This window comes from Arachis duranensis, chromosome 5 (genome assembly GCF_000817695.3).
Source record: "Arachis duranensis cultivar V14167 chromosome 5, aradu.V14167.gnm2.J7QH, whole genome shotgun sequence".
Lineage (NCBI taxonomy): Eukaryota > Viridiplantae > Streptophyta > Magnoliopsida > Fabales > Fabaceae > Arachis > Arachis duranensis.
In genome coordinates this window covers 40,930,222-40,944,498 of record NC_029776.3, presented here as the reverse complement: position 1 = coordinate 40,944,498, position 14,277 = coordinate 40,930,222, and the positions used below count along the sequence as shown (strand labels likewise).

Sequence of the window (14,277 nt, the reverse complement as noted above, 5' to 3'; positions counted from 1 at the left end):
AATTCATTGGTGAGAATTTTAGATAAGCGTATGGAGATGCTTTGTCCCTTCCATCTCTCTGCTTTCCTAATGTCTTCATCCAATCCTTCTTACTCCTTTCCATGGCAAGCTGTATGTTGGGCATCACCGTTGTCAATGGCTACAGTCCCATCCTCTCAGTGAAAATGTTCAACGCGCTCTGTCACAACACGGCTATTCAGCTGTCAGTTCTCGATCATGTCGGAATAGAATCCAGTGATTCTTTTGCGTCTGTCACTAACGCCCCACAATCGCGAGTTTAAAGCTCATCACAGTCACGCCCCACAATCGCGAGTGTGAAGCTCGTCACAGTCATTCAATCCTTGAATCCTACTCAGAATACCACAGACAAGGTTTAGACCTTCCGGATTCTCTTGAATGCCGCCATCAATTCTAGCTTATACCACGAAGATTCTGATTAAGGAATCCAAGAGATATCCACTCAAGCCTTGTTTGCATATAGAACAGAAGTGGTTGTCAGGCACGCATTCATAAGTGAGAATGATGATGAGCGTCACATAATCATCACGTTCATCATGTTCTTGGGTGCAAATGAATATCTTAGAATAAGAATAAGCTGAATTGAATAGAAGAACAATAGTAATTGCATTAATACTCGAGGTACAGCAGAGCTCCACACCTTAATATATGGTGTGTAGAAACTCCACCGTTGAAAATACATAAGAACAAGGTCTAGGCATGGTCGAATGGCCAGCCTCCCATAATCTAAGAACTAGACGTCCAAAGATGATCCTAAGATCTAAAATGATCAAAAGACGTCTAATACAATAGCAGAAGGTCCTATTTGTAGAGAACTAGTAGCTTAGGGTTTACAAAGATGAGTAAATGACATAAAAATCCACTTCCAGGCCCACTTGGTGTGTGCTTGGGCTGAGAATTGAAGCTTTCATGTGTAGAGACTTTTCTTGGAGTTAAACGCCAGCTTTTGTGCCAGTTTGGGCGTTCAACTCTCATTCTTGTGCCAGTTCCGGCGTTAAACGCCAGAATTCTTGAGCTGATTTAGAACGCCAGTTTGGGCCATCAAATCTCGGGCAAAGTATGAACTATTATATATTGCTGGAAAGCCCAGGACGTCTACTTTCCAACGCAATTGAGATCGCGCTAATTGGGCTTTTGTAGCTCCAGAAAATCCACTTCAAGTGCAGGGAGGTCAGAATCCAACAGCATCTGCAGTCCTTTTTAGCCTCTGAATCAGATTTTTGCTCAGGTCCCTCAATTTCAGCTAGAAAATACCTGAAATCACAGAAAAATACACAAACTCATTGTAAAGTCCAGAAAAGTGAATTTTAAATAAAAACTAATAAAAATATAATAAAAACTAACTAAAACATACTAAAAACATACTAAAAACAATGCCAAAAAGCGTATAAATTATCCACTCATCAAACACCAAACTTAAATTGTTGCTTGTCCCCAAGCAACTGAAAATCAATTAGGATAAAAAGAAGAGAATATACTATAAATTCCAAAATATCAATGAATATTAATTCTAATTAGATGAGCGGGACTTGTAGCTTTTTGCTTCTGAACAGTTTTGGCATCTCACTTTTTCCTTTGAAGTTTAGAATGATTGGCTTCTCTAGGAACTTAGAGTTCATACATAAATGCCACAGACACATGACTGGGTGAACCTTTTCAGATTGTGACTCAGCTTTGCTAGAGCCCCAGTTAGAGGTGTCCAGAGCTCTTAAGCACACTCTTTTTGCTTTGGATCACGACTTTAACCACTCAGTCTCAAGCTTTTCACTTGGACCTGCATGCCACAAGCACATGGTTAGGGACAGCTTGATTTAGCCGCTTAGGCCTGGATTTTATTTCCTTGGGCCCTCCTATCCATTGATGCTCAAAGCCTTGGATTCTTTTTACTCTTGCCTTTTGATTTTAAGGGCTATTGGCTTTTTCTGCTTGCTTTTTCTTTTTATTTTTTTTTTCTTTCTATTATTATTATTATTTTTCTTTTCGCCACTTTTTTTTTCGCAAGCTTTTGCTATTCACTGCTTTTTCTTTCTTCAAGAATCAATTTCATGATTTTTTAGATTGTCAATAACATTTCTCTTTGTTCATCATTCTTTTAAGAGCCAACAATTTTAACATTCATAAACAACAAGATCAAAAATATGCACTATTCAAGCATACATTCAAAAAACAAAAAGTATTGTCACCACATCAATATAATTAAACTAAATTCAATGATAATTTCAAAATTCATGTACTTCTTGTTCTTTTGAATTAGAAACATTTTACATTTAAGAGAGGTGAAGGATACATAGAATTATTTATAGCCTTAAGGCATAGTTACTACATACTAATGATCATGAAGTAGAGACACAAAACATAAACACACATATAGCGTAGAAAATGAAAAATAGAAAAAAAATAAGAACAAGGAATGAGTCCACCTTAGTGAGGGTGGCGCTTTCTTGAAGGACCAATGGTGCTTTTTGAGCTCCTCTATGTCTCTTCCTTGCCTTTGTGGCATGATCCCTAATGATTTTGGTGCTCTTATCCTTAGTTGCTCCCAATAATTGTGTGGAGGAAAATGTATTCCCTGAGGTATCTCAGGGATCTCTTGATGAGGGAATTCCTCATGTTCTCTTAATATGCAGTCAAATGCTCTATTACTAAGCTATGGACCCTTTGAGATGAATCTCTCCATCTCCCTTGACTCAGAGGTGGAAGCAATTGTCTTCTCTTTTTCTTCTTCTTTTTTTTTTTGAGGTTTCTCTGGCCTTAGGTGCCATCAATGGTTATGGAAAAGCAAAAAGCTATGCTTTTACCACACCAAACTTAGAATATTGCTCGCCCTCGAGCAAAAGAAAAAAGAATAGAAGAAGAAGAAGATATGGATGAGAGGGAGAGAGGTATGTATTCGGCTATGTAGGGTGGGTTTGGGTGGGCAAGAAATGATGGATTGTGAGTAGTGAAGAGGTAATGGGGAATGGAGATTGAGGTGATTGGTGAAGGGTTTTTGGGGAAGAGTGTTTATTGGAAAGAGAGGATGAATATTGAGAGGAGGGGAGAATATGATAGGTGGGGATCCTGTGGGGTCCACAGATCCTGAGGTGTCAAGGATTTACATCCTTGCACCAATTAGGCATGTAAAATCCCTATCCATGCAATTCTGGCATTTAAACGCCGAAGTGATGCATGTTCTGGGCGTTCAACGCCCATGTGCAGCATGTTTCTGGCGTTGAACGCCAGTTCCATGCTTGTTTCTAGCGTTCAGCGCCAGCTCTCCTCAGAGTGCATTCCTGGCGTTTGAACGCCAGGGTGTTGCTTGTTTCTGGCATTCAGCGCCAGATCTATGCTCTATTCTGGCGTTGAACGCCAGCCAGATGCTCCTTACTGGCGTTTAAACGCCAGTAAGTCCTTCCTCCAGGGTGTGATTTTTCTTCTGCTGTTTTTGATTCTGTTTTTAATTTTTGTAATTTTTTCGTGACTCCACATGATCATGAACCTAATAAAACACAAAATAACAATAAAATAAAAATAAAATTAAATAAATAAAAATTGTGTTACCTCCCAATAAGTGCTTCTTTAATGTCAATAGCTTGACAGTGAGCTCTCCTGGAGCTTCACAGGTGATCAGGTCAATGTTGTAGACTCCCAACACCAAACTTAGAGTTTGAATGTGGGGGTTCAACACCAAACTTAGAGTTTGGTTGTGGCCTCCCAACACCAAACTTAGAGTTTGACTGTGGGGGCTCTGTTTGACTCTACATTGAGATAAGCTGTTCATGCTTCCTCTCATTACCAAATGACTTGGTATTTAGCTTCATGATGGCTCCTAGATATTGAGCAACTTGCTCTTCAGTTACATCTTCATCCTCTTCAGAGGAAGAATAGTTCTCAGAGCTCATGAATGGTAAAAGGAGGTTTAATGGAATCTCTATAGTCTCTATATGAGCCTCAGATTCTTTTGGGTCCTTAATAGGGAACTCCTTCTTGGTTGGGAGACGTCCCATGAGGTCTTTCTCATTGGGATTCACGTCCTCCCCTTCCTCCTTGCATTCAGCCATATTGACTATATCAATGGCCTTGCACTATCTCTTTGGATTATCTTCAGTATTGCTTGGGAGAGTATTAGGAGGAGTTTCAGTTACTTTCTTACTCAGCTGGCCCACTTGTGCCTCCAAACTTCTAATGGAGGACCTTGTTTCACTCATGAAACTTAAAGTGGTCTTAGACAGATCAGAGACTATGTTTGATTAGTTAGAGGAGCTCTGTTCAGAATTCTCTGTCTGTTGCTGAGAAGATGATGGAAAAGGTTTGCTATTGCTGAACCTGTTTCTTCCACCATTATTAAAGCCTTGTTGAGACTTTTGTTGATCCTTCCATGAGAAATTTGGATGATTTCTCCATGATAAATTATAGGTGTTTCCATAAGGTTCGCCCATGTAATTTACCTCTGCCATTGCAGGGTTTTCAGGATCATAAGCTTCTTCAGAGGCTGCCTCTTTAGTACTGTTGGATGCATTTTGCCATCCATTCAGACTTTGAGAAAAAATGTTGACTTGCTGAGTCAACACTTTGTTCTGAGCCAATATGGCATTCAGAGCATCAATTTCAAGAACTCCCTTCCTCTGAGGCGTCCCATTATTCACAGAATTCCCCTCAGAAGTATACATGAATTGGTTATTTGTAACCATGTCAATAAGTTTCTGAGCTTCTGTAGGCGTTTTCTTTAGGTGAATGGATCCACCTGCAGAGTGGTCTAATGACATCTTGGAAAACTCAGACAAACCATAATAGAATATATCTAATATGGTCCACTCTGAAATCATGTCAAAAGGACACTTTTTGGTCATCTGCTTGTATCTTTCCCAAGCTTCATAGAGGGATTCACCATCTTTTTGCTTGAAGGTCTGAACATCCACTCTAAGCTTGCTCAGCTTTTGAGGAGGAAAGAATTTACCCAAGAAGGTCGTGACCAGCTTATCCCAGGAGTCCAGGATATCTTTAGGTTGTGAGTCCAACTATGTTCTAGCTCTGTCTCTTACAGCAAAAGGGAAAAGCATGAGCCTGTAGACTTCAGGATCTACTCCATTAGTCTTAACAGTCTCACAGATCTGCAAGAACTCAGTTAAAAACTGGTAAGGATCTTCTGATGGAAGTCCATAAAACTTGCAGTTCTGTTGTATTAGAGCAACTAATTGAGGTTTCAGCTCAAAATTGTTTGCTCCAATGGCAGGGGTTGAGATGCTTCTTCCATCAAACTTGGACGTAGGTTTAGTATAATCACCAAGCATCCTCCTTGAATTATTATTTTCGGCTACCATCTCCTTTTTCTTTCCGAAAATTTCTGTAAGGTTGTCTCTAGATTGTTGTAATTTAGCTTCTCTTAGTTTCCTCTTCAGAGTCCTTTCAGGTTTAGGATCAGCTTCAACAAGAGTGCCTTTTTCCCTGTTCCTGCTCATATGAAAGAGAGGAGAAAAAAAGGAAGAGGAATCCTCTATGTTACAGTAAAGAGGATCCTTATTATTAGTAGAAGAAGAAAGGGGATAAGGATTAAGAAGAAGGAATAATCCAAACACAAGGGTAAGGATAAGGGTAGTGATTTGAGATGAGAAGAGGTGAAGAGAAGTGTTAGTAAATAAATAAATAAATAGAAGAAGATGAGAGGGAGAATTCGAAAATTAATTTTGAAAAGGAGTTAATGATTTTCGAAAATTAAAGATAAGATAGAATTAAAATTAAAAATTTTAAAAAAATTAGTTAATTATTAAAAAGAATTTTCAAAAAGAGGTGAGATATTTTCGAAAATTAGAGAGGGAGAAGTAGTTAGGTGGTTTTGAAAAAGATAAGAAACAAATACAAAGTCAAATAGTTAGTTGAAAAAGATATTAAAATCAAATTTGAAAAGATAAGAAGAAAAGAAGATAAGATATTTTAAAATTAAATTTTTAAAAAGATAAGATAAAAAGATATGGTTGAAAAAGATTTAATTTTTAAAATTAAAATTAATTACTTAACTAACAAGAAACTAAAAGATATGATTCTAGAATTTAAAGATTGAACCTTTCTTAACAAGAAAGTAACAAACTTCAAATTTTTGAATCAATCACATTAATTGTTAGTGTAATTTCGAAATTTTGAAATAAAATTAAGAAAAAGATTTTTGAAAAAATATTTTGAATTTTTTGAAATTAATAAGATAAAAATGAAAAAGATTTGATTTTTTTTTTTTGAAAAAGTTTTGAAAAGATAAGATTTTTAAAATTGAAAATTTGACTTGACTTGTAAGAAACAACTAATTTAAAAAATTTTTGACTAAGTCAATTCAAATTTTCGAAAATTTGGAGAGAAATAAGGAAAAGATATTTTTTTATTTTTTTAATTTTTAATGATGAGAGAGAAAAACACAAATATGACCCAAAACATGAAAATTTTGGATCAAAACACTTAATGCAAAAACTATGAATGTCAAGATGAACACCAAGAACACTTTGAAGATCATGATGAACATCAAGAACATATTTTTGAAAAAATTTTTGTTGCGAAGAAAACATGCAAGACACCAAACTTAGAAATCTTTAATGCATGGACACTATGAATGCAAAAATGCACATGAAAAACAATAAAAGACACAAACAAGAAATCATCAAGATCAAACAAGAAGACTTACCAAGAAGAACTTGAAGATCATGAAGAACACTATGAATGCATAAAATTTTCGAAATTAATGCATAAATTTCAAAAACATGCAATTGACACCAAACTTAAAAATTGACTCAAGACTTAAACAAGAAACACAAATTTTTTTGGTTTTTATGATTTTATGATTTTTTTTGTATTTTTTTTATTTTTTTTGAAAATATTCTTTAGAAAAATGAAAATAAAGAAAAATTTTTTTGAAAGATTTTCGAAAACTTTTTGAAAAGAAAATAAAAGAAAAGTACCTAATCTGAGCAACAAGATGAACTGTTAGTTGTCCAAACTCAAACAATCCCCAGCAATGGCGCCAAAAACTTGGTCTTGTTGCCAGATCAGAAAAACTTGGCGCTGTGGTTGCACGTAATTGTAATTCAAACAATCCCCGGCAACAGCGCCAAAAACTTGGTGGACGAAATTGTGATCATCAACAATGGCTCCAAAGATTTGGTGCTCTCAAACGTGAATCTCACTTTGTCACAACTCCGCACAACTAACCAACAAGTGTACTGGGTCGTCCAAGTAATACCTTACGTGAGTAAGGGGTCGATCCCACAGAGATTGTTGGTATGAAGCAAGCTATGGTCATCTTGTAAATCCCAGTCAGGCGGATTTAATTGGATTAAGAGATTGTTGGTTTTTCAAATAATAATAATAAATAATAAATAATAAATAAATAGAAAATAGAGATAAAGTTACTCATGTAATTCAATGGTGGGAATTTTAGATAGGTGTATGGAGGTGCTATGTACTAATCATCTGTCGGTTCTCGATCATGCTGGAATAAAATCCCTTGATTCTTTTGCATTTGTCGTCACGCCCAGCAATCGCGAGTTTGAAGCTCGTCACAGTCATTCAATCCCAGAATCCTACTCGGAATACCACAGACAAGGTTTAGACTTTCCGGATTCTCATGAATGCCGCCATCAATTCTAGCTTATACCACGAAGACTCTGATCTCATGGAATGGAAGGCTCAGTTGTCAGACGAAGGGTAACCATGCATCGTGCATCAGGAATCCAAGAGATACGCACTCTAGCTTTCGCTTGTAGAACGGAAGTGGTTGTCAGGCACGCGTTCATAAGGATGGATGATGATGAGTGTCATGGATCATCACATCCATCAGGTTGAAGTACGAATGGTATCTTAGAACAGAAATAAATCGAATTGAATAGAAAATAGTAGTAATTGCATTAAAACTTGAGGTACAGCAGAGCTCCATACCCTTAATCTATGGTGTGTAGAAACTCCACCGTTGAAAATACATAACTGATAGAGGTTCAGGCATGGCCGAATGGCCAGCCCCCAAACGTGATCACAGGATCGAATGATACAATCTAGGATCCAGGATTTCTAATATGATAGTAAAAAGTCCCATTTATACTAGACTAGCTACTAGGGTTTACAGAAGTAAGTAATTGATGCATAAATCCACTTCTGGGGCCCACTTGGTGTAGGTTTGGGCTGAGCTTGATCTATCCACGAGCTGAGGCTTCTCTTGGAGTTGAACGCCAAGTTGTAACATGTTTTGGGCGTTCAACTCTGGTTCGTGACGTGTTTCTGGCGTTTGACTCCAGAATGCAGCATGGAACTGGCGTTGAGCGCCAGTTTACGTCATCTAATCACGAATAAAGTAGGGACTATTATATATTGCTGGAAATCTCTGGATGTCTACATTCCAACGTCGTTGAGAGTGCGCCATTTGGGGTTCTGTAGCGCCAGAAAATTCATTTCGAATGCAGGGAGGTCAGATTCCAACAGCATCAACAGTCCTTTGTCAGCCTCCTATCAGATTTTCGCTCAAGTCCCTCAATTTTAGCCAGAAAATACCTGAAATCACAGAAAAATACACAAACTCATAGTAAAGTCCAAAAATATGAATTTAGCATAAAAACTAATGAAAACATCCCTAAAAGTAACTAGATCATACTAAAAACTACCTAAAAACAATGCCAAAAAGCGTATAAATTATCCGCTCATCATGTATGTTTCAACCTTAATAGTATTTGCCACATCTTAGCTGAATAACATTTTGAATGTACAAGAAAAGCCTAACATTTGTGTGTGCGTCCGTAAAATCTCTTCAAGTGAGACTGATAAACCCCATTTTTAGGGATTATCTTGTATTGATTTGAAGGGTTTTATCAATGATCCTACACACTTATTCATATGAAAATACATGATTTTGTGTTCCTTTCCCAATTTTGCCTCATGGATGAAAACAAGCTTCTTTTGCACTAAATTAGATATATTTTTAATCCTCCTCTAGTACCATTCGATACCGTGACCCGTGTTTTAAGTGGTTTCAGAGTTTATAGGGCACGGATAACTTGGAGGAGAGAATGGGAGCATGCATGAAGGAAAGGAGCATGGAAAATTGAGCTTTGGAAACTTCAGCAGCGGCGCGCGCACATACATGGCGCGTCCGCGTAGATTTGCGCCACCAGAGCCAAAGCCAGGAGCCAAGCTACGAGCCAGCACATTTAGCGACTAAGACATGATCCTCATGGACGCGCCCGCGCACATTATGCTTATGTGCGGATTGCAAATGCCCCAGGGACGCGTATGCGTCTTGTGTGCGTACGCGCCGATTGCCACACGTGATATTTTAAGAGGCACGTGACCAGCGCGTGGAGGCAGTTAGACCCTGTTTTGGGGAAGAGTTTTGGCGGGAAAAAGCTTAAGAAAGCCAAGGATTGAGGGGTTTAGGGGATTCACTCATTTTAGACACTTTCTTAGATATTTTCCTAGAGTTAGTTACCTTTTGGGTAGAGAGAGAACCTCCAACATCTCTCTAGGATTTCATTCTCCATTGCAATTCTCCTTTGATTTTCTTGGTGAGATCCATTGTAATACACTTTTATTTTGATGCAATTAGTAGATCTACTCTTCTCCTATTCTCAATTTTTGTTCTTTGATCCTCTCACTTTGGATCTAGCTTTGACTTTGTTACTTGGATTTGGAACTAGTGACTTGAGGTACTTTCATATCCATTACTTGTAATTGTTTAGTTGTTGATGATTGTGTGATTTAGATCTCTTAAATTCAATTCTTCATTTCAATTTCATAATGCCTCTTATGAATGCTCACCAAATGTTTGATAAAATGTCAACACTAGTTATGGAGTAAAAGTCTTTCACTTGGCTTAGGGTTTGAACCATTAGAAAAACTTGAATAGTGGGTGTCAATTGTTGATTGAGAATTAAGAATTGCTAATTGGTTTGGAGTGCACTAAAGCTAGACTCCCTTAGGGTGAAGCTAGGAATTGTGACTCAAACTAATTACTTTCACTTGAATCTCCTCTATAATTAGAGGTCAACTAAGTGAAGCAAGGCTTAATTGTTATCATCATTGAAGGAAACTATAGTAATAGAATTTCCAATGTTAACCCTTGGCAAAGTCCTTTAATATTGATTGTTTGTTATCCACTTTTGCTAGCTTGAACTAGTACATCAATCTTCAAAAACCGCAACAAAAGCTTCCTAATCAATAACATGCATTCTATAGTAATTCCAAGGGAGGACGACTTGGGAGATTAATACTCTCGATTGTAGATTGTAAAATTGTTTGATGTGAGATTTGAGTGTTGATGAGACTATACTCACGATTGTATTCACTATTAAATTCTATATCAACATACAAAATTTTGTTCATCAAAATGGCACCGTTGCCTGGGAGAGTTACTCTCAAGGAAGCTGGTGCACCGGATTATGTTCTTCAAACTGTTCATGTGCTTCATCCAAACTTGAACACGAATTTTCAACTCAAGACCGCTTTGAGTCACCTCCTACCTAAGTTCCATGGACTTCCAGCACAAGATCCTATTCGACACCTCAAGGATTTTCATAGTATATGCTCAACAACTAGACGGGAAGGATCCGATAAAGTTGCTATATGGTTGTTTGCTTTTCCATTCTCTCTTGAGGATAAAGCTAAAGAGTGGTTTTACACTCTACCTAGTGATGTTATTTCTGATTGGGACTTGCTTAGAAGAGGGTTCTTAGAAAAATTCTTGCCCCCGGAAAGGATGGACAAGCTAAGGAAGGAGATCTCATGCATTGTGCAAGGCAAAATGGAACCCCTATGCGAGTATTGGGAGCGGTTGCGCAAACTTCTTGACACATGCCCCAACCACATGATTGACACTCAAGTGTTGCTCGGCTACATATGCCAAGGGATGCGAGAACAAGATAGGACTCTTTTGGATTCCTCTAGCAATGGATCTTTGTCTAAATATAAGACGGCGGAGGAAGCATGGCAACTCATTGGCGACTTGGCCAAGTCCAACTAACATGCTAGACGGAGGGTCAACCGCCCAAAGACCGTGAATGAAGTATCCTCTAATAGCGAGGCCACCGCTCTTGCCAAATCTTTGGACGAGATGACAAACATCCTAAAGCAACTCCAATTGGGTCAACAACAACCTCATCAACAACACCCTCCACCACCTTCTCAACAATATAGTCAACAATTGGTCCCCTAAAAGGTGTATGGCATTTGTTCTTGCTATTCTCACTACATGAACGAGTGCCCAAGTCTTCAAGAAGACAACACCTTGGCGGCTACCCACAACTTTTATGACCACCCGAATCAAGGATACTACCAACAAGGCGGCAATTTCAACCAAGGGTATCCTCAACAAGGAGGAAATTACAATCAAGGGGGTGGCAATTCTAATCAAAATTGGAGGGACAACTCTAACCAATGGAAGGACAATTACCAACAAGAAGGTAGAGACAACAACAACAACAATGGAGACAATCAAAGATGGAACAACAACAACTCACAAAACCGACCATACTCCCAAAGCCAACCATACACCCAACAAAACCAAGGAAGAAACTACCAAACCTATCAACCACCACATCAACGACCACCACCTCTACCCAATCAATCACAAGCCCCTCAAATCACATACCCTCCCACTTCTCCCAATCAAGATGATACACTTCAGACCATTCTCCAAGGCCAAAAAGAGCTTCAAACCACACTTGCTTTCAGCCTCACTGGTCTTACATCTACTCTGCAAGCTCTCCTTGCACGCATGGACCCACCCTCCACTTCCACTCCTCAAGCCCCAAATTCTAGTGCCATTCTCTCTCAACCTCAACACATCCCAAAGGTGGCATTAATGCCATTACCTTGAGATCCGGGACTCAATTGAAAGAGAAGAAGGTAAAGGACCCAAGTCCGATCATAATCACTCAAGAGGAGGAGGAAATCGATATAGAAGAAATAGAAGAAGAGGAGAAAGCACAAGTCATAGTTGAGGATAAAGAGACTCAACCAACAAGTGAGGCCCCCAAGAATAACGGAGCCGTGGAAGAAGAAATTGCTCAACTAATCCCATATCCTACACTTGCAAAGAAAGCTAGGAAGTGTATGGAACTTGACCCCAAAATGGTAGAGATGTTCAAGAAAGTTGAGGTAACTATCCCCCTCTTCGATGATATCCATCAAGTACCTAAATATGCAAAATTTCTTAAGGATTTATGCATGAACAAGGATAGAATTCTTAAGTTAGAGACTATTCCATTAGGGAGTTCTATTTCCGCTTTAATGGGAGCATTACCCGAGAAGTGTGATGATCCGGGCCCGTGCATGGTCACTTGTACCGTAGACGGTTGATAAACTACTATTTCATGGTTTATTTTTTGCTCAATTGAGTGGTTTTTATAAACTCTTTACCCACTTATTCATATGATTTGCATGTATTTACAATTCCTTCCTAAAAATATTCTATGATTGATAACTTGCTTCCTAAAGACCTTTTAGTTGTATATTTTTATCTTCCTTTGTACCATTTGATGCCATGATCTGTGTGTTAAGTGTTTTAGGCTTCATAGGGTAGGAATGGCATAAGGAATGAAGAGGAAGCGTGCAAAAGTGGAAGGAATACAAGGAATTGAGGAGATGACCAGCGAAAAGTCACGCGATCGCATGGCTCACGCGACCGCGCGAAATGGAAGAAATCACAGTGACGTGTTCGCGTGCCTGACGCGACCGCGCAGATTGGAAGCTACACGAACGATGCGAATGCGTGGACGACGTGCACACGTGGTACGAGAAACGCTGAGTGACGTGAACGCGTGACTGACGCATACGCGTGACATGCGCGATCTGCAAAAATTATAGAATATGCTGGAGATAGTTCCGGGCCGCGTTTTAACCCAAAGTTCGGCCCAAAAACACTGATTAAAGTCAGAAAACATGCGGATACTTCGGAGGAGATCTCCAGTTATTCACTTTTCATAATTTAGATGTAGTTTTTAGAGACAGAGGTTCTCTCCTCTCTCTTAGGTTTTAGGATTAGGATTTATTGTTATTTCAATTTAGCATTCCGACTCTTTATCAGGTTCAATATTCTTTTTTATTATTTTCTCAATTTAATTTATGAACTCTTCCATGTTACATTTGATATCTTTATTAGTGCAACTTGAGGTATTTCAGAATTGTGATTACTTTCCTTTATTTATATAAATAATTTAGATTTTTCCCTTTTGGCTTTGGTTGATTAATTGGTAACTCTTGAGTTATCAAACTCATCGTGATTGATAATTGTTATTCTTGCTGATTGATTTAGATTCCTATAACTCTAGTCTTTCCTTAAGGAGTTGACTAGGACTTTAGGTATTAAATTAATTTATCCACTTAACTGACCTTCATAGTTAGAGGTTGACTTAGTGAGAGCAAAAGTATAATTCTCATCACCATTGATAAGGATAACTAGGAAAGGACTTCCAGTTTTCATACCTTGCCAAGAGTTTTATTAGTTATTAATTTATTAATTTTTGCAATCTATTTTTCTCATTCAAAACCTTTTCAAACCCAAAATTACTATTTTCCATAACCAATAATAAATCATACTTCCCTGCAATTCCTTGAGAAGATGACCCGATGTTCGAATACTTCGGTTTAAAGGAATATGCATCACAGTCAGAGCAATCAAAGATGGATGGAGCCAAGAGGATTTGATCAACCCTTTAGGCAACAACACCTTCCAAGATACCATGGACAGAGACCATTCTACAATGCATACCCAACTGATAGATTTGGTGGACCCCCTTATAGCTACCAACAAGCCCCACCCTATGCCCAGAGACCATCCTCTCAACGTAGCTTCGAACCACTGGTGCACGAAATTGTGATCATCAATGGCGCCATCAACATGGTACGCTCAATTGCAATCTCAACTCTTTATCACAACATCGCACAACTAACCAGCAAGCGCACTGGGTCATCCAAGTAATAAACCTTACGCGAGTAAGGGTCGATCCCACGAAGATTGTTGGTATGAAGCAAGCTATGGTCATCTTGTAAATCTCAGTCAGGCGGATTCAAATGGTTATGGGGGATTGATAATTACAAGATAAATAAAACATAAAATAAAGATAGAGATACTTATGTAATTCATTGGTAAGAATTTTAGATAAGCGTATGGAGATGCTTTGTCCCTTCCGTCTCTCTGCTTTCCTACTGTCTTCATCCAATCTCATCCAATCCTTATTACTCCTTTCCATGGCAAGCTGTATGTAGGGTTTCACCGTTGTCAGTGGCTACCTCCCATCCTCTCAGTGAAAATGTTCT

The 14,277-nt window shown here is 38.4% G+C and overlaps 1 non-coding gene across 1 annotated transcript; it reads left to right on the top strand.

The window, feature by feature from the left end:
* Positions 1–4,816: 4,816 nt before the first annotated feature.
* On the top strand, positions 4,817–4,925 carry LOC127748103 (small nucleolar RNA R71). The gene has a single exon (XR_008010046.1). It is a non-coding gene; the product is annotated as a small nucleolar RNA R71 (small nucleolar RNA).
* Positions 4,926–14,277: the final 9,352 nt, after the last annotated feature.